This window comes from Oncorhynchus gorbuscha, linkage group LG10 (genome assembly GCF_021184085.1).
Source record: "Oncorhynchus gorbuscha isolate QuinsamMale2020 ecotype Even-year linkage group LG10, OgorEven_v1.0, whole genome shotgun sequence".
NCBI classification, from domain to species: domain Eukaryota; kingdom Metazoa; phylum Chordata; class Actinopteri; order Salmoniformes; family Salmonidae; genus Oncorhynchus; species Oncorhynchus gorbuscha.
The window spans coordinates 64,633,315-64,651,403 of record NC_060182.1 but is presented as its reverse complement, the minus strand read 5'-3'; the positions used below and the strand labels follow the sequence as shown (position 1 = coordinate 64,651,403).

The 18,089-nt window shown below is 43.6% G+C and overlaps 1 pseudogene; it reads left to right on the top strand.

Moving 5' to 3' along the window:
- LOC124046349 overlaps nt 1-18,089 on the top strand; it is a 228,665-nt pseudogene that overhangs the window by 177,989 nt on the left and 32,587 nt on the right.

Below are 18,089 nucleotides of genomic sequence, written 5' to 3'. Positions count from 1 at the left end.
ACTCACACACACACGCACGCACGCACACACACACAAAATCAGAAAGCCCAGTCGATTTTGTGCGTGTGTGTGTGTATCGGTTGTTCCCCTGGCCTCCATGTCACCCAGTCCTATCGATGTACAGTGTATCAGTATATACGGCCTTACACACAATGCACTGCCAGCTTGCCATACGAACAATCTGATGACTATCTTCGAGTAACAAGACCTAAAGACATTATAGAGGATTATAGTATTGTCAGGATCACCCCTCTACACCCAATCACAGCTTTAGAGGGAGGTTAGGAGAGAACAGATGCGTCACCTGTTTCACCCTGCATAAAGAGTGGATCTTTAACTCTTTACAGAAAGGAGGTTTGTTTGTTTGTGTGTCTTTATGTGTGTCTACATAGGCTGCAATACTCTTAAGCACAGTCCGTAGTCAGTGCTGTCTCTCTGTGGGTTTCAGGCTTTATGTCCAACATGCAGAGAAACCAGTGTGGCTCCCAGTTTGCAACACCACCACCTCAGTCAGGGCCTTCCATGTCCCCTCACCCCTCTCCTGGTCCTGGTCCTGGAGGACAAATGTACCCAGGGATGGGGCCCAGGCCCTACCTCCAGGGTGACTCCAGTGGCCCCTACGGACCCCAGGGATCCCAGGCAAACCAGTATGGACCCCAAGGTAGGAGCACTACAGCTGTTGTTTCATTATACTTATCTACCTTTACACTATGTATGCAGTGGATTCGGCTATTTCAGTCACACCTGTTCGTGACGGGTGTATAAAATCGAGCACACAGCCGTGCAACCTCCATAGACAAACACTGGCAGTAGAATGGCCTTACTGAAGAGCTAAGTGACTTTTAACATGGCACCGTCATAGGATGCCACCTTTCCAACAAGTAATTTAATCAAATGTCTGCCCTGCTAGAGCTGCCCGGGTCAACTATATGCTGTAATTGTGAAGTCGAAACATCTAGGAGCAACAACAGCTCAGCTGTAAAGTGGTAGGCCACACAAGCTCACAGAATGGGACCGCCAAGTGCTGAAGCGTGAAGCGTGTAAAACCGTCTGTCCTCGGTTACAACACGCACTAACGAGTTCCAAACTGCCTCTGGAAGCAACATCAGGAGCTTCATAAGTGGGTTTCCATGGCCGAGCAGCCACACACAAGCCTAAGGTCACCATGCACAATGCCAAGTGATGGCTGAAGTGGTGTAAAGGTCACCGCCATTGGACTGAATCATGCTTCACCATTTGGCAACCCTACGGCCGAATCTGTGTTTGGCAGATGCCAGAAGAGCGCTACCTGCCCAAATGCATGGTGCAAACTGTAAAGTTTGTTGGAGGAGGTATAATAGTCTGGGGCTGTTTTTCATGGTTGGGGCGAGGCTCCTTAGTTCTAGTGAAGGGAAATCTTAACGCTACATTTGTGGCAACAGTTTGGGAAAGGCCTTTTCCTGTTTCCGCATGACAATGCCCCCGTGAACAAAGCGAGGCCCATACAGAAATGGTTTACACAGAGCACTGACCTCAACCCGTCGAACACCTTTGGGATGAATTGGAACGCTGACTGCGAGCCAGGCCTTAATCGCCCAACTTCACTAATGCTCTTGTGGCTGAATGGAAGCAAGTCCCCACTGCAAAGTTACAATATCTAGTGGAAAGTCTTCCCAGAAGAGTGAAGGCTGTTTTTAGCAGGGATGAGATGGAATGAGATGTTTGATGAGCAGGTGTCCACATACTTTTGGTCATGTAGTGTATATAACAGAACAGTTAGTAACTCCGGTATACAGTAAGAGTATGAACGATTGACGTGGCAGGCCCGGCTGATAAAACGTGTTTTCTGAGCTCAGTGATGTTGTTCAATGCTATTACTGGGGTCAGTATTTTTAAGTTGCCCTCAGAAATGGGTTAGTGTTTGTACATTTGGTCTGGCTACTCTCATTTGAGTGTGCCAGAGCACAGAATAACTGATGAATTTACGAACACTCACAACACCTGTTGAATATGGCCGGTGTCAGTCAACGTTGGCAAAAAAAACATAATTAAGTTGTTGCCAGCAGCATAGTTACAGTCACCGACACTCTGGATAACATGAAAACAGCCTAACCAGCTCTGCTAGTGCGAGTAAAATGTTCAGAGTGAGGTGTTCTCTCATTTGTGTCTGGTACTAGCTATCAAGCTAACCAACGTTAGCCAATTAGCTTGGGTGCTTGACTGCAGTTGTGAGGTCACGAACACAGCCAAAGTTATAATATGTCTAGCTAGTTAGTCATTTGTTATGATAATAAGCTAGCAAGGGGTTGCATAGCAACAGCATCAACTTCCAGTGGACAGGCCTGGCGCTAGTACGCTCAACTGAAAGGATACAGTTCTTTTAAAGTATACTAAAATTAACTAATAGTTTGTAGTACATTTTATTTTATTTTATTTTTGTCACCTTTATTTAACCAGGTAGGCTAGTTGAGAACAAGTTCTCATTTACAACTGCGACCTGGCCAAGATAAAGCATAGCAGTGTGAACAGACAACACAGAGTTACACATGGAGTAAACAATTAACAAGTCAATAACACAGTAGGAAAAAAAAGAGAGTCTATATACATTGTGTGCAAAAGGCATGAGGAGGTAGGCGAATAATTACAATTTTGCAGATTAACACTAGAGTGATAAATGATCAGATGGTCATGTATAGGTAGAGATACTGGTGTGCAAAAGAGCAGAAAAGTAAATAAATATAAACAGTATGGGGATGAGGTAGGTAAATGGGTGGGCTATTTACCAATAGACTATGTACAGCTGCAGCGATCAGTTAGCTGCTCAGATAGAAGATGTTTGAAGTTGGTGAGGGAGATAAAAGTCTCCAACTTCAGCGATTTTTGCAATTCGTTCCAGTCACAGGCAGCAGAGAACTGGAACGAAAGGGGTCCAAATGAGGTGTTGGCTTTAGGGATGATCAGTGAGATACATACAGTACCAGTCAAAAGTTTGGACACACCTACTCATTCCAGGGTTTTTATTTATTTTGACTATTTCCTGCATTGTAGAATAATAGTGAAGATATCAATAAAATAACACATGGAATCATTTAGTAACCAAAAAAAGTGTTGGCCACCCTTTGCCTTGATAACAGCTTTGCACACTCTTGGCATTCTCTCAACCTGCTTCATAAGGTAGTCACTTGGAATGCATTTCAATTAACAGGTGTGCCTTGTTAAAGTTAATTTGTGGAATTGATTTCCTTCTTAATGCCTTTGAGCCAATCATTTGTGTTGTGACAAGATGGGGGTGGGAAGATAGCATGGCATGAACAGCTCAAATAACCAAAGAGAAACAACAGTCCATCATTACTTTAAGACATGAAGGTCAGTCAATACAGAACATTTCAAGAACTTTAAACGTTTCTTCAAGTGCAGTTGCAGAAACCATCAAGCTCTATGACAAAACTGGCTCTCACGGGGACCGCCACAGGACAGGAAGACCTGGAGTTACCTCTGCTGCAGAGGATAAGTGCATTAGAGTTAACTGCACCTCAGATTGCAGCCCAAATAAATTGCTTCACAGAGTTCAAGTAACAGACACATCTGTTCAGAGGAGAACCTGAATCAGGCCTTCATGGTTGAATTTCTGGAGAAAAAAAACTAGTAAAGGACACCAATAAGAAGAAGAGACTTGTTTGGGCCAAGAAACACAAGCAATGGACATTAGAACAGTGGAAATCCAAATTTGAGATTTTTGTTTCCAACCGCCGTGTCTTTGTGAGATGCAGAGTAGGTGAACAGATGATCTCCACATGTGTGGTTCCCAATGTGAAGCCTGGAGAAGGAGGTTTGATGGTGTGGGGGTGTTTTGCTGGTGACACTGTCAGTGATTTATTTAGAATTCAAGGCACACTTAACCAACATGGCTACCACAGCATTCTGCAGCGATATGCTGTCCCATCTGGTTTGCGCTTAGCGAGACTATCATTTGTTTTTCAACAGGACAATGACCCAACACACCTCCAGGCAGTGTAAGGGATTTTCAACCAAGAAGGAGAGTGATGGAGTGCTGCATCAGATGACTTGGCCTCCACAATCCCCCGACCTCAACCCAATTGAGATGGTTTGGGATGAGTTGGACCGCAGAGTGAAAAGCAGCCAACAAGTGCTCAATATATGTGGGAAAAGCATTCCGCATGAAACTGGTTGAGAAAATGCCAAGAGTGTGCAAAGCTTTAATCAAGGCAAAGGGTGGCTACTTTGAAGAATCTAAAATATATTTATAAATAACACTTTTTGGTAACTACATGATTCCATATATATTATTTCATAGTTTTGATGTCTTCACTGTTAACCTACAATGTATAAAATAGTGAAGATTAAGAAAAAACCTTGAATGAGTAGGTGTGTCCAAACTTTTGACTGGTACTGTACTCATTAAGTATGTAGTATACATTATGTTAGTATGGGTATTCAAACACAGCTATGGTCTGTGGTCATTCAATTTGACCAAACACTGTGTATTATAAGTTATAGTGTGAATGAAGTCAATTTTAAACCAGTAACCTGTCAGATATGCTGGCTCTTGTTTCACCGGTCAGAAAGTCTTCGAAAACACACCAGTCCATTTCAGCACTTGGTGGGAAAAATTCTTTGAATACCTCTTTGCAATTAAAGTGTCCTTTCGAGTTGAGGGTTCTCTATGCGGCGGTAGAAAGCAGCAGTCACTCCCATATCTTTGCATCAGATTTTGTGTTTAGTTCCCCTGGATGTGCACCAAAGGACATTTTGGGGTATTAGTAATGTGTGCTCTGTGTCACTGTGATGAAGGCACCGTCCATGTGTGTGTTTTTCTAATATCGCTGAGACCCTGACATTAGTTCCATGTTGATTAATAGCTCTAATGCATGTGGTATTTGGCCTCTCTCCTCCCACTCTTATGTGCTAATGTGACTTAGCTGGGATGACAGCCAGTGGCTGAGGCAGAACAAAACTGAAATATAAAAAAGTCTGGAGTCGGATGAGCGCGAAGCGCTGCACAGCTGACAGTAGGGATGTTCTCGCCAGTGACGAGCCAACCCCTCCACCCCCATACACTCTAAAGACAGAGTACACACACATACACACACTCTTCTCTCTCTCTCTCTCTCTCTCTCTCTCTCTCTCTCTCTCTCTCTCTCTCTCTCTCTCTCTCTCTCTCTCTCTCTCTCTCTCTCTCTCTCTCTTTTAATTTTCTCTCTCTCAACACACAAGCACACAGGACCCCCACTGAGGAACATGTGTGTTGGAGTGGGTCCATGGATCCCCCAGGCGGTTGTAGTGCCCTGGTGGTGGGGGTGTGGGGTGGGCTCTGGGCCCTGGTTATGAAAGGGTTTGTTCAGACTGGTGTGTTCAGGCTGGTGTGTTCAGGCTGGTCTGTTCAGGCTGGCCTGTGTTGGCTGGGGCTTGAGCTGAGGTGAACAGGCCAGGCAGCTGCTGCTCATTGTCCTTAATGATGGCTCCATCTGCTTCCCGTCTTTCCCGTGCCACAAAATTACTAGCCCATTAAACCAACATGGAAACGCACTCCAAGTTCCTGATCCCTGCACTCTGTTTTTCTTGGCCAGTCTTGGCACTGCTAGAAGATCCAAGCCTCAGGCTGTGAACAACTGAACACACATTAGTGTGTGTGTATCACCAATACACACTCTCTTTCTACACTCTAGCCTCTCTCTCTCTCTCTCTCTCTCTCTCTCTCTCTCTCTCTCTCTCTCTCTCTCTCTCTCTCTCTCTCTCTCTCTCTCTCTCTCTCTCTCTCTCTCTCTCTCTCTCTCTCTCTCTCTCTCTCTGTCTCTCTCTCTCTCATCGCTGACACACTCTGACACGCTGAGCTTGTACTCTGGCTAAGAACATGAAAACTGTCTCTTGTTTCATTGTGTAACTTAAATGCGACAGCATTTGTCTTTTATCAAGGGAAAGGATACTACAACCTTCAGGTCAGCACAAGGAAATCCACCTACCTCCTCTCTACTAACGCAATGAGGTACAGCATCTGGGTTGACCACTTACAATGTTTAACTACAAAATATGTTGACCGCCCTTTGAACCCCCTTTCAAACACAAGAGGCCCAAGTTCTTCAGCATGATCTTGTACAGTTTGTTGATACCAGGCTCTGTTAAAGTGCCTCCAGTTGTTCCCGCAGCTGCTCTGCAGACGTGCTCTATAAGCCATGTACACTACAGTAGATACAGACCTGAGCTATGTGGAGTGTTGTAAGACAGAGTTAGTGAAAAGAGGAAAAGCCTGCTGTGCCTCTCCCACAGCTAACATCCCACTCTCACCCCCACCGCTCCAAGGTTAAGTACCCCACTGGTAATAGTCATGCTTTCGACAGCAGTTTGTGAGCCTGGATGCTTTGCTGAGCCCTTCTACCTTATTTGGTAAAAGGAGAGCTCAATCCCAGAGAGCCGCAGGGGCAGTGAAGGATTTGGGAAATGGGTTGGACCAAGTACGGAGCCCTGAGGTGCTCCGTACCTGCTGCACCATAGACGCCCTGCTGAGAGAGATGCTGAGGTGGCTCTGAGAGGATCTACCTGGGGCCTCGGGCCAGAAGAGAGGGAGGGAGGGCAAAGAGAGCGAGAAAGGCAGGCGGGTGAGAGGGAGGGAGAATTTGAGAGAATTTCTGAGGAATCGAAAAGGGAAAAAAAATCACTTTTACCAATAATTCTTCTCTCCAAAAGAACACATCATGCCCCCCATTTGTTTGTGTTCAGCAACATACTATACAGTTTGTTTTTAACGTTAGCTAAGCAACTCTGGCCATTCTCTATGTCCTGCAGCTGTAGACTACTGCTGTGTAATCTGTGTTACGTTCCTCAGTGATGGAGTCCACAGATTCCTGCTAAAGCCAGGGATGGGTGAGCCGGTTGTTAGCAACGCTGCATCCAGTCTGCTGAGGAAGCAGTGTCTGTAATCTGTTCGGTCACAGTCCTCCTTTTCCCGCAGGAGTGTGGAGATTAAATACAGCTCGGCAACAGCGCCTCAGAATGCATGACCATGCCTGGAATTTCCATGTAATTGGTATCACACCGCAGTCCTCTCTCTGCCTCTGTCGGTTATAAATACCACACCTCCCAAAGGCAACCGCAGCCTGAGACGGCAGGGATGGTTGGGTCCAGAGAATAGTAAGGTATGGAAGAGAAATGATCTCTCTGCCGCTTTTTCTCTCTGTTTTGCTTGTAAATGTGCCTAAACAGCAAAAGGAGCAGATAAAGCTGATGCTTAGGTGTGTAAGTGATGTGTAAAAGTCTGAATGAGGACGAGAGGCCCCGAAGAGCAGCCCTGGATCATGTAGTGGTATTCTGGGTAAGAGATGGGCCCCTCAGTGGCTGTAGAGAACAGAGCGGAGCAGGGAGCGGCACCACTACTCCCCCCTGAAGTAGCACCCTGGCATGGCACCAGCTGTATTACCAGCCATCTTGGAAATTAACTATTATCACGCTGAAGAAGAACACCTCACAGGACAGTAAATCCTTCTCGTCCGCCTGAAAAAAGCCCCAAAAATTAGAATACGAACAACATTTTTCGCTCAAATAGCTGCTTGAAGTGTATCTCTGGTCACCCTAAACACAGCTCTTAAACTGAAGATAGTCTCTTAAATGTCAAAACAGTATGATTGTTGAACTCTGTGCAGGACACATGTCCACTTCTATGTGATCCTTCCTCGTCCATACGACTCTCACGGTAGCGTTTAAGGTGTAAACCACAGCAGATTAGGAAAGCCTAGCCTTTATGGAAACTTCACAGGCTCTGTCTCTTGCTCTTTTCTGATTGGCAGCCTGGATGCTAAAGATGGAAAAACCCAGTTGGAATATCCAAATGGGCCTCAGTGATGGGCCTCACACAAATGGGCCTCACACAACAACACACACACAAAAAAGAGCACTGAAAAGCAATGGAGCAGAGCCAGAGCCCAACCAGTGTTGGGGTTCAGCAGCTGGGCGGTGCGGGCCGCTGACTCAGGCGTTTCAGATACAGCACGTACAGTACAATGAGGAGGAGATGGAGGATACCACAAGACAGTTGATTCCCAGGGTTCTCAACAATGTCACTGCTGAAAAGAGAGTGGAATGGTACTGTGCCTCACTGCATATACACACATGCGCACACACATCCACACACACCCTATCCATGTTTTAATACATCCTCCTGTGCTTGTCCTCCAACCACCTTTTTCTTTTAACGGTTCCTTTTTTGGAAAGTTGGCAATGAGGCCCCAAAACCCTTGACAGGTGTCAACTGTGTTCCAAATCAGCCAGACTCCCCAGATACATATCTGGCACTCTACATTTCCTGCTACACTACATTTCATCACACTTTCTGGGCAAATTCAACTGGAGCAGCAGAGTTTCATGGGAAAGACTTGTTTTGATTCGATATAAATCCCGTCTCCGGGGGAGCTTTTTTTTCTGTTGGACTCGCAGGCTTACGTCATAAGGAATGTCTTTCCTCTGAAGCAGCTCGAGGACACCAAGAGCTATTTCCATTTTTGGAGTCTGTACCATGCGCGGAGTATTGTCATTGAACTTTCCTCATTCAGGTTTAAAGGGACTTGATCCCCTTTTCCAGACATATTCTCAGAGGATTAGGCTTTGAGCTCCGACTAAAGCACTCTTAATCAAATCAAAATAAATAGCCCCCTTCACAAAAGAGACTCCACATTTTCCGTGTGTGTGTGGTGTGTGCGCACATGCATGCATGTGTGTGTGTGTTTTCTTGAATGTTTGTGACTCCTTTTCCAGCTGGTTCTGGAGTGTGTTAAGCCTAAATGCAGGGGTTCAAATGTGCGTTAGGAAGGCTGGTGCCATTATGGCTGCTGGGGCAGGAAGAAAGCCTTTACTGCAGATTACAGTGACTCTCAAGTGTTTCTCAAACTCAAGCTTTGCAATTGTTCACATGGTGATTCAGCATCCCTCCCCTCCCATAGATGTCAAATCTGCAGCCAATATATCAATGGCTTCAGTAAAACAAACAACTGTATTCACAATTGCATAGATACACTCTACAGAGGCTATTGAGACACAAGTGTAATGATGTATGTGTCAGTTAAGCTGTTTCATCTGACATTTGCTTCTATTTCACATATGATGTTGATTTTCTATCACAATATAATCCTTGTGCTGTGACTCCGTAGCTGCATACTGTAATGCTATGGTCATTTAGCATGCGCTTTTATCTAAAACAACTTACAGTTGACTCATAAAGCATGTATAGAAGAGTATCGTTATGTGCCAAGCCTTTAGGTTCTCCTCTGCAATGGATGCAGAGTGAATGAGAGAAAATGACTACATGGAACTAGCATAAGATACATAACTGTCACTTTATTTATGCTGAGGGATAAACGTACTGTTATTGTTAAACTGGCCTCTGCTAACTCCCAGATGTTCTATTTCTCCTCTGTCCTCAGGTAACTACCCACGTCCACCCAACTACGGTGGGACCCCCCAGTGCCAACTACAGCGGTCCCGGCCCTGGCATGACCAACAGCCTGGGTATGAATGCCAGCAGCCCCATGCACGGCCAGGGTCCCGGGCAGCCCATGCCCATGGGCCGCAGTCTTGGCGCGGGAAGCCGACCCTACCCCAACATGGCCCCCAGCTCCCCCAGTATGCCCCAGCCGGCAGGCCCAGGGATGGGCCCTCCTTCACTGGGCAACGTCAACCGCAAGGCCCAGGAGGCAGCCGCTTCCGTTATGCAGGCCGCAGTCAACTCTGTACAGAGCAGGTGAGATGACATGTTCATTTTTTTCACCAGTGGTCTCTCTGATGATGTGTGATTTGTGTGTGATTTGCGTGTGTGTGCGTGTGTGCGAGTGTGATCTGTGTGTGAGAGTGACATTGATAGACAGAGAGAGAAGAGGAGAGGAATTGGGCAGAAGGCTGATCACATTACTGCAATGTTCCAGTAATAATACTCTATTTGGAGAAGAGACTATTTTTACTACCCCCCTGAAATAGTCTAAAATGTGTGAGCACAGGGTATCACTCACTTATGTCACTACAGAGACTTTGGGGCTTTACGCTCTTCAGTGCGTAGTTCTCTATGCTCAAACTGTGGAGAGATATAGAGCAGCATTTTGTGCCATGGAACTCCTTCAATTAAATCTCTTATTGTTTAATACTAGAGTGCAGTAAGAGATTCATATAGGACAGAGTTCCCCAACTGGCTGAATTTGTCCCCCGGGTAGTTTTTTTGACCCCCCATGTTTTCTGAGCAAAATATATATATATATATATATATATATATATATATATATAGAGATAGATAGATAGATAATTAATGTAATTATGATGTAATTATGTTCCCCCCCCCCCGTCCATCCCCTTAAGAAGAAATCGGCCGGCGGCTGAATCTAGTTGATGATCCCTGATGTAGGGCTTCTATCTATCTGGAAGTCATTTGAAGCACAACCTCTCTGGTGAAATTATGTCCAGTGGAATATTGTGTTAGAGACTGAGTAGCAGTGGAAAAAACAATGAACAACGATGCACTGTGTTGCCTTGGAAAACACTTAACAAGATTTCAAGTGCTCAAAACATGCCCTTCACATGTACAACACAACACCGAGCTACTTAGGAAACTCAACAAGCAGCGTTGTGAAGAACCTTGACACATATCAAGCAGTACATATTTATAGGGCCGGGACAATACCAGTACCGCAATATTTTTTCCATGGCAAAAATGAAAACACGAAGCAGACCTAGCTCTTTGGTCCTTTAAAAACTTGCTGTATAAAATGTTGTGTGCTATTGTAAGGTTCTGTATTTATTTTCTTCGTCAGCCTTGTGTTCTGTTTCATTGTGTTCTTGAACGTAGCCCTGTCTCATTTTTGTTCATAGATTTCACCTGTGTTAGCTTCTCACCTGGTCTTATCAGCTCCTTATTTAGTTCGGTTCATTCTGTTTGTGCCTTTGTGAGGTATTGTTAGTTTTGACTCTACTAAGCCTTTTCCTAGCTCGTTTGTGAGAACCAGTTATAGCCTTCAGTCCTAGTTTTGATTCACCTGCCTATTTGCCTACCTGTGTGTGACCGATTCCTGCCTTCTGCAAAATAAACACCTGCCGCGCTCTGCACGTGAATCCTTTTTCTCCCTGAGTATGCACTACAGCTATAGCTTTGAAAATAAATGTGCCTCTGGAGGACAACATAATGTTTGTTTCCAACATTAGGGCTGTTTTCCTAAGTTAAATCCGCTTTGTGTTTTGTTTCCTTGCTACGATACTCACGAGTATCGCAATACTGGTATCGTCCCGGCCCTACTTATTTATGTACTAACAGTATTTATGCTAAATGGAATGGGGAATGGGTAGATGGGTGTTATTTAGCTGGTGTGCTTGACTGTTTAATGTGTGAGTGCTTCCCAGAGCAGGGCAGATATGTGAGGAGGAAGGGGTGGGATTGTGTGTGGGCAGTAAACTCTGGCTGAACCCTGTCTTGGGAGTATTTGTAAACATGGACCAGTCTTTAAAATGGTAGGAGGAACAGAAGTGGTCATACTGAGCAGCTTGGGGCTTCGCCTTCTGTAGCAATGCAGACAGGCTGAGGCCAATCACCAATGCTTCTGCTGAAGTGGCCTTGTGAATGTGTATCCCTATTTATGTACAGAATATCATTAATTGAAATGAGTTTCGGCCTCCCTCAGGTTCTCTGGCAGGCTATTCCAGAGGCTGGGAGCATAGTAACTAAAGGCTGTCTCTCCATGCCTCTTGGTTCTAGGCTTTGGGATAGTTAAAAGGCCAGTGCCAGAGGACCTGAGGGACCTACTGGGTACATAACTTAAAAGCATGTCTGACATGTATTGGGGTTCAAAATCGTGGCTTGATTTAAAAACCCAATAGAATAATCTTAAAATGTATTCTAAAACTCACAGACAGCCAATGCAGACTTTAAACCAGTGTAATATGTGCTCTCCGTCTTGGTCAGTACTTATGCTGAAGAATTCTGTGTATTTTGCAGTTGACCAATGGCTTTTTTGGGTAGAGCAGACAGGAGAGCATTACAGTAGTCAAGCCTTCTTGTAATAAAAGCATGTATCAGCCTGAGAAACGGCCGCACCTTGGCAATGTTCCTCAAGTAGTAAAAAGCTATTTTGGTCACATTCCTACTGTGTGATTCAAAATTAAGTTCAGAATCTAAAATGACACCTAGGTTTTTTTTCATGGTATTTTATCTTTATGTGAATTCAAATGTGCGGCCAGATTCTCTCACTGTGCTTTGGCTCCAAAAAGTACCTTGGTCTTGTTTTGATTTAGCTGGAGGAAGTTGTGAGCCATCCAACTATTTAAATTACTTATACAATCTAATAATTTATCTCTGGAGCTAAAATCCTCTGGTGACACAGAAATGTAAAGTTGTGTATCATCTGCGTAGCAGTGAAAATCAATGTTGTACTTTCCCTCTAACGCTGCCAAGGGGTAACATATACTGTATAAACTGAACGGTACCGGACCCAAATTTGAAACCTTGTGGAACGCCACTTGTGATATTTATTTTCTCTGAGTTATGTTCACCAAGGGTGACGACAACTCTTGACCGGTTAAATAGGTCCGAAACCAATTTAGAACTGGACCGGAGAGGCCAAGCCACCTCTTCAGCCTTTCCAGAACGACATCATGGTCAACAGTGTCGAATGCAACACTTAAACCCAAGAGTACATGAACAGAAAGCTGTTTGGCATCTGTGTTCGCTCTAAGATCATTTACCACTTCAACTAAGGCTTTCTCTGTGCTGTGGTGGGCATGAAAACCAGAATGGATTTTTTTTTTAAATACAGTTGGCACTTAAAAAAACATTTAGCTGTTTGAAAACCAATTTCTCCAGAATTTTGCTTAAGAATGGAAGGTTGGAGATTGGCAGAAAATTGCTAGGAGCTGAAGAATATAGATTACTTTTCAGAAGGGGTTTCGCCATAACAGTTTTTAGTGCAGTGGGGAAAGAGCCTGTGAACAGGCAGTGATTAACAATAGCCTTCACTTCTTCAGATATGCAATTAAAAACTGTTTTGAAGAAGGTGGTGGGGATAGGATCGAGAAGGCAGGTAGAAGGCTTGTGATATCACTTTCCTGAGCACGTCTGTGTCAACCAGGGAAAATACATCCAGATTGCCTTTGCGTGTTAGGCTGACTAATACTCAGCCTAATGTTGGTTATCTTATCTCTGAAATAGGCCGCAAACTCATCCATCACATTCAGATGTGGAGGAAAGTTCACATAGGTTTGCGGGAGTAGGATTTGTCAGGCCACCGATGGTGGAGAAGAGCACTCTCTGATTATTCTGATTATTAGTGATCAAGTTAGAAAAATGTGCCTGTCTGGCATTTCTAATTGCCTTGTGATATATGCCAAGTTGCTCTCTCAGAATAGCATAATGGACCAGATAATGGTGATCAGATAAAGAACCGTCAACAATGGAGGATATGTCAATAGAAAGCCCTTGGTAATAACCAGGTCCATCTAGAGTGTGGCTGTGGTTATGGGTAGGCACAATAGCATGTTGGATAAAGAGAATGAAACAAAACACGTTTGATATTTAAAGAACTCATTTGGATGAATTAATAGGCGTACACAAATAGCAATGATAAAAAACAAATGATTATAAAATACGAGAAAAGAAACAAAGGGGAGGGGATGAGTGCATCCTACCGGAATAGCGGGTGGCACCGTAGCCTGCATTTGGCCGTGCCAACATTCTTCTCATCTTTCTCCATATGGGGGACGTTCCCCTTGTAGCAGGGCTCTAGACGAACATTTTCCTTTTCAGTTAGTGGCACCAGCCCATGATTTGGTCGCACCAATTTATTTTCAGGGCCTATCATCTTCTAAAGACTTATACAGAGCTTTATTAAAAGTGTTATAGTCTACTGAGATGGAATTGAAGAAGTGTGTTGTTTCGTCATCTTGTGATGTGATTACACATTTATAATGTGCAACCTAATCGAGAGATTATCATGCATTTTTGATAGACACCGACAATATTGTTTAGAAATGTTACTGTTAAAATAGGGCCAAATTTTTATTTAAAAAACAAAAATGTCAATAGAGATGAATTTGACTGCATCGTTATGTGCTCTAAGGTCACAGGCTGATATATTTGGGGCTAATTCACCACCTGAGGAAGTGGAAACTCAAAACACATTAGCTATATCACGAACTCTAAAGATAATACCCACTCATAGTAGTCATGTACATTTCATGTAAAAAAAATCTCAAAAAGCCTTACTGTCCAATACTGTACTTACACTTTATTGAGGTTAATTATACAGGTACAGAGCACATTCATCAATGTTTCAGTAAAAGTGCAAACCGCAGTCCCTGGGCAGGTTATTAAAAACTAGTACAATAACAATACATACGACATAGGACAAGCTCACGTAGCAGGCAGACAGACAATAGCACAAAAAACAACAAAACAAAATACATAAAAGCAACAGACAGTGTTTACACACCTCACAAGATACGTACATACAGTACAACAGATAACATGGAAAGCGGCAATACACAGCTAGGGATTATGTTCACAAGTTTGATTGGCCTTTAGCCATGTCTTTATGTCTTTTGTGTGAAGGTGTGATAGGTGGTGCAGTTACGCGTGTCTGGTGGCAGTGTGTTCCAGACATGGGAAGCTCTCACAGGGAAAGCAGATTATCTGAAAGTGCTTTTCCTTGAGGGTACAGTCACCTCTCACGGCAGACCTGGATCTGTTGCCATGGCTTTGGCTTTTCTGTTTAACAAAAGTACTAGGTGGGCGGAGTTAGGCCATTTAGGATCCTGAAGACAAATCAAATCAAACTTTATTTGTCACATGCGCTGAATACAACATGTGCAGACCTTACCGTGAAATGCTTACTTACAAGCCCTTAACCAACAGTGCAGGACAAGACAATGAGCTTATGCTTTCTGAGGATGTAACAGTGATGATGTTTATTGGGCTTTCTTTCAAGCACTTTGAGAGCCTGTTTGTACAGTAGACAGAGTGAATTGGTTTTAATTTTGTACGGCAAGCTTGGTACCAACTAGTCAAGCAGTATGTTAAGTGAGGGAGTATCATAGCATTGAATTACAGCTTTGCTGCCTTTACAGTCAAACAATTTCATATGTATCGGAAATTAGCTAGGTTGAATTTGGTTATTTGAGTTGCCTTTTTAACCTGCTTTTTAAAGAGAGGTTGGAATAAAATATGATGCCAAGGTACTTAAAATTGGATACCACCTGGAGCTTGTCCTCTGATACATAGATAGCTGCCTCAGTAGCGTCATTGCTCACTCTGACATACTGAGTTCTGCCTCCGAGGTATGATTTCATCCATCTCACGGCATCCGGGGAAAAGTTGAACTTGGACAGTTTTAGTGAGGAGACCCTCATGGTCAACAGTATCAAAGTCTTTCCTTAGGTCTATGAACACTGCCCCAACAACATCCCCTTTGTCCGTTTCTGTCGAGTGGTTTGCTCTGAAGCCAAACTGCGTGGGTTGTGAAGGGGCTGTTGCTGAGGTGGACCATCGTTTACTCTTTAGAGTTCTTTAGTGAGCTAATCACCTTGTTCACCTCTGACTCAGAAACCTCCCTTATGGTGAAGACATGTTGAGTGTCACACTGTCACTGACCAAGAAACCAGTGGAGGGGTTCTGTGTCAGTACCTTGACAGAGTCAACAAAGTAGGAGTTGAACGCTGTTGCTATATTGCCTGCATCCTGTGTTAAACTGCCATTCACATTGATTTGTAGTCTTTCTGCAGTGTTACTATGGTCTGAATTTCCCTTAGCTTCACCAATTATGTTGATAAAAAAGTTGGCCTTGGCCTGTCTGATTTCTTTCATCACATTATTTCTCAACATGGTAAAAACCGATGTCTGTCATGCTCTAATTTGGACTTCCGCGCTATTTTTAGGTCATGGTCTCGTTCTTTCATCAGTTTCCAGATTCCTCTATTTAGCCAAGGAAGAATGCTCTTTTGGCCAGGTTTGGATTTGGTTTTCTTTAGGAAGGCATTTATTGTAGTCTGGATTGTGGATAGAAACATCTGACTGTCAGTTTCCACATTTGTATAGGACAGAAGACCATTCCAATTAATTCCCTTAATTGCGTATTCAAATCATTTAATTCAGCCTTAGGTATCCTGAGCTGATCCGGTTTCCTAACAGTAGAGGTTAAACCTGTTCAGTAGAGAAGTTAAACCTGTTCAGTAGAGAAGTTAAACCTGTTCAGTAGAGAGGTTAAACCTGTTCAGTAGAGAAGTTAAACCTGTTCAGTAGAGAAGTTAAACCTGTTCAGTAGAGAAGTTAAACCTGTTCAGTAGAGAAGTTAAACCTGTTCAGTAGAGAAGTTAAACCTGTTCATTAGAGAGGTTAAACCTGTTCAGTAGAGAAGTTAAACCTGTTCAGTAGAGAAACCTGTTAAACCTGTTCAGTAGAGAGGTTAAACCTGTTCAGTAGAGAAGTTAAACCTGTTCAGTAGAGAGTTAAACCTGTTCAGTAGAGAAGTTAAACCTGTTCAGTAGAGAGGTTAAACCTGTTCAGTAGAGAAGTTAAACCTGTTCAGTAGAGAAGTTAAACCTGTTCAGTAGAGAAGTTAAACCTGTTCAGTAGAGAAGTTAAACCTGTTCAGTAGAGAAGTTAAACCTGTTCAGTAGAGAAGTTAAACCTGTTCAGTAGAGAAGTTAAACCTGTTCAGTAGAGAGGTTAAACCTGTTCAGTAGAGAAGTTAAACCTGTTCAGTAGAGAAGTTAAACCTGTTCAGTAGAGAAGATAAACCTGTTCAGTAGAGAAGTTAAACCTGTTCAGTAGAGAAGATAAACCTGTTCAGTAGAGAAGTTAAACCTGTTCAGTAGAGAAGTTAAACCTGTTCAGTAGAGAAGATAAACCTGTTCAGTAGAGAAGTTAAACCTGTTCAGTAGAGAAGTTAAACCTGTTCAGTAGAGAAGTTAAACCTGTTCTTAGAACGCTTTCTGGCTATGAGTGTCAGATTATGGTCAGACAACCCAGTAACAATATTGAATGATTGTCACTCTCGCTGGTTTATTACTGAACACCAGATTAATCTGTGTTTTAGAAGAAAAGGTCATAGCTGTGTAAGGTCAAAGGTATTAGTGAGCCGTTTGAGGATTTTCATAATTAATGTTAAAATCTCCCATTAAGATGACCTCTATCCAAAAATCACATCACATCCCTCCACCAGGTCCTAATGGCCTACTACTCAGGGCTCTATTGTCCCTCCATCAGGTCCTAATGACCTGCTACTCAGGACTCTATTGTCCCTCCATCAGGTCCTAATGGCCTGCTACTCAGGGCTCTATTGTCCCTCCATCAGGTCCTAATGACCTGCTACTCAGGACTCTATTGTCCCTCCATCAGGTCCTAATGGCCTTCCACTCAGGGCTCTATTGTCCCTCCATCAGGTCCTAATGACCTGCTACTCAGGACTCTATTGTCCCTCCATCAGGTCCTAATGACCTTCTACTCAGGGCTCTATTGTCCCTCCATCAGGTCCTAATGACCTGCTACTCAGGACTCTATTGTCCCTCCATCAAGTCCTAATGGCCTTCCACTCAGGACTCTATTGTCCCTCCATCAGGTCCTAATGGCCTTCCACTCAGGGCTCTGTTGTTCCTCCATCAGGTTCTGATGGTCTGGTACTCAGGGCTCTATTGTTCCTCCATCAGGTTCTGATGGTCTGGTACTCAGGGCTCTATTGTTCCTCCATCAGGTTCTGATGGTCTGGTACTCAGGCCTCTATTGTTCCTCCATCAGGTTGTGGTCTGGTATTCAGGGGTCTATTGTTCTTCTGACCACTCTGTGGAATTACAAATGAAATCTAAAATCACATCAAACACTTCTCATCAAAACAGTAGGCCTATCTTACTTTTAAAACTCACCTCACTGTGGTGATCAATTTTAAGAAAAGTTCTTATGTCTTTAGTGCACAATTGGTCTGGCCTATGCTCCAAAATTAAGCAAATTCTAGTCTTTGAGTGTGTACTGTATTGTTCTGCATACTGGGTGGAGTGTTTACCTTAAGCTATGCTCCAATCTTTCTACTAATATGTCCAGGCAAGAATATATAGGCCTAAGCAATGCTATTGGTCCATTGATTGTG